The sequence below is a fragment of the Corvus brachyrhynchos genome, unplaced genomic scaffold (genome assembly GCF_000691975.1).
Source record: "Corvus brachyrhynchos isolate BGI_N302 unplaced genomic scaffold, ASM69197v1 scaffold10, whole genome shotgun sequence".
Lineage (NCBI taxonomy): Eukaryota > Metazoa > Chordata > Aves > Passeriformes > Corvidae > Corvus > Corvus brachyrhynchos.
The window spans coordinates 3,464,184-3,466,395 of record NW_008236180.1 but is presented as its reverse complement, the minus strand read 5'-3'; positions in this window follow the sequence as shown (position 1 = coordinate 3,466,395).

The following is a 2,212-nucleotide window of genomic DNA, read 5'->3' as shown; positions in this document are numbered from 1 at the left end:
ATATTACCTGTGTTTTTCCATCCATAAAAAAAAAAAATTGCACAATTTTCTCTGCCGCCCCATCCCCCTTTTCTTTTGAGACGATTTATGGCCTGTAAAACATTTCCTTTTCAGAAAATCTAATTTGCAATGTCCAAAGCAAAGCCCTAGGGCTTGGGGAGGGGGTGGCTCCTTTATTCCTCTGGTCTTCTCTCTCCCCTAGCCTGCTCCATCCCTTCCCTTCCTCCAGACGGGTGGGATGGGGTTAGACCAGGGGCTGGATCCTGCTAATGAAGCTGATGCCTGCCTGGATACCGTCCCCCAGGGCTGGGAGCTGCCCTGGCTTCACAGGGTCCTGATTTTATGGGTGTGCTGGGGGACACAGTGCACCACTGAGCTGCTCCAGGTGCTGGATAGTGTTCCCCATCCTCAGCCACAGGCATGGGAAGCAGCAAGACTCCCAGGGTTGGGACCCCACTGGGGACCACGCCATTGCTCACAGCAGCCCAGCCTCATGCTCAGCATCCGCACAAGCACAACCAAGGGCCAAATCCCACTGTCCTGGGGCAGCTGGACCCCCAAACTGGGAACCCTTCTGGGAACTATGCCAGCCCAGCACTCAGCATCCTCATGGGCCAAATCCTGCCGTCTTTAGACTCACAGAGAGGCTCAAAGAGCTTCTCTCCCAGCTGGATATGGGCACAGGAATTTGTGGTGACCACGGCTGTATTCGGTCTAGGACAGGGACACACACAGTGCAAGTGCCAGCGCGGGCGGGGCATGCTGCTGCCTCCTGCATCCCCAAACCGGGATGTGTTGGAAGCAGCGCTGTAACCCCCTCCCAGCCATCACCGGGTGTGTGACCGCGGGGTGCTGAGTCCAGGCGTGCCAGTCTGTCCCTCCCTGCCACGCTGTATATGTCCATAGGCACAGCGGGCTGCATTGGTGTATATATACCACGTGTGTGCTTAAATCGCTGTCCCAGCCGCAGACAGCTCTGCATTCGGGGTTTGCCGGGGTCGGAACTCCCCGTCCCTGCCCTGAGCGTGAGCAGGGAGAGGCCAGGGCTGGCCGCGTTGTGTCGGGGCTGCGGGGGCTGCACAGACCCTTCAGGACGGGAGCGCTGGGTGTCAGCATCGAGCCAGCCCCAGAACCGGCACAAAGCTGCCGGAGCAGCTCCTCCGTTCGCTTCATGACAAATAAACGGATTAAACCCCCGGCATCGCTCCTGCGTCCCTGTTTTCCCCATTCCCATGAGCTGCTGCCAGAGATCCCGGACTGGGATGCTGGCTGTAGCCACGGCGTAATCCGCATTCCCCAGCTCTGCAGCTTGGGTCCCTGTGGGGAGACACCCTGCCCTGGCCCCCCAGCACTGGGGCACTGGGGAAAGATTTTATTTCAAGCTTTTGTTTAAAGTACCACCAGCATCACTCGCCTGAGCGAGCACTGGAGCAAGCGACAAGTGTGACACTGGGATTGCCATTCCACAGGGATTGGGAATCACCAGGGGGTTTTTCTGGCTGGCGGAGAAAATCCCCCTCTGCTGAAATGCTTGGGAATCCCCTTGGCAGCCTGTCCTCACCACTGGGATTATCTCCTCCTGGGGGACACAGCCCAGATCCTATCCCAGTACATGGCCTGGCAGATGTGGTGTTCCCCAGATCTGCCCAACAGCCCCCGGCAGACCCCTGGCCTGGGATCTGGGCACGCCAAGCCCCACACACAGTCTGGCTGTGTCCTGCCAAGCTCTGCCTGGGACCCAGCCCCACTCCTGGTCCCCATGGGCTCATCCCATGGCCAGAGCAGTGAAATCCAGGCCTGGCTCCCGCTGGCATTATAAATAGCTGAGACTCGGGGAGGGAGCTGTGCTGCCTGGGATGGGGGTGCCTGCATGTGGTGAGTCCCAGCGGGTGCTGATCGGGGGGACTCGCAGGGTGCAGGGCTGGAGGGTGGGAGGGCTCGGTGCTGCCGTGGTGCTGCCCATCCCGGGAGGTGCAGTGAGTTGTGCAGAGAACGGCCGGGGGAGGGACGGGGCTGCGTGTGCGAGTGTGTGCGAGTGTGTGTGAGACATTTATAGATCACGTGTGAAACTTGATCTCCCCGCAGTGGACTCAGAGGAAAGAAAAAAGATAGAAGTATTGTTTTTAAACAGATTTTTTCCTTTGTTTTTCTTTTTTTTTTTTTTTTTCCTCTCCTCTCCCCCTCCGAGGGCTGGGGTAAAAAGGCCGGGGCG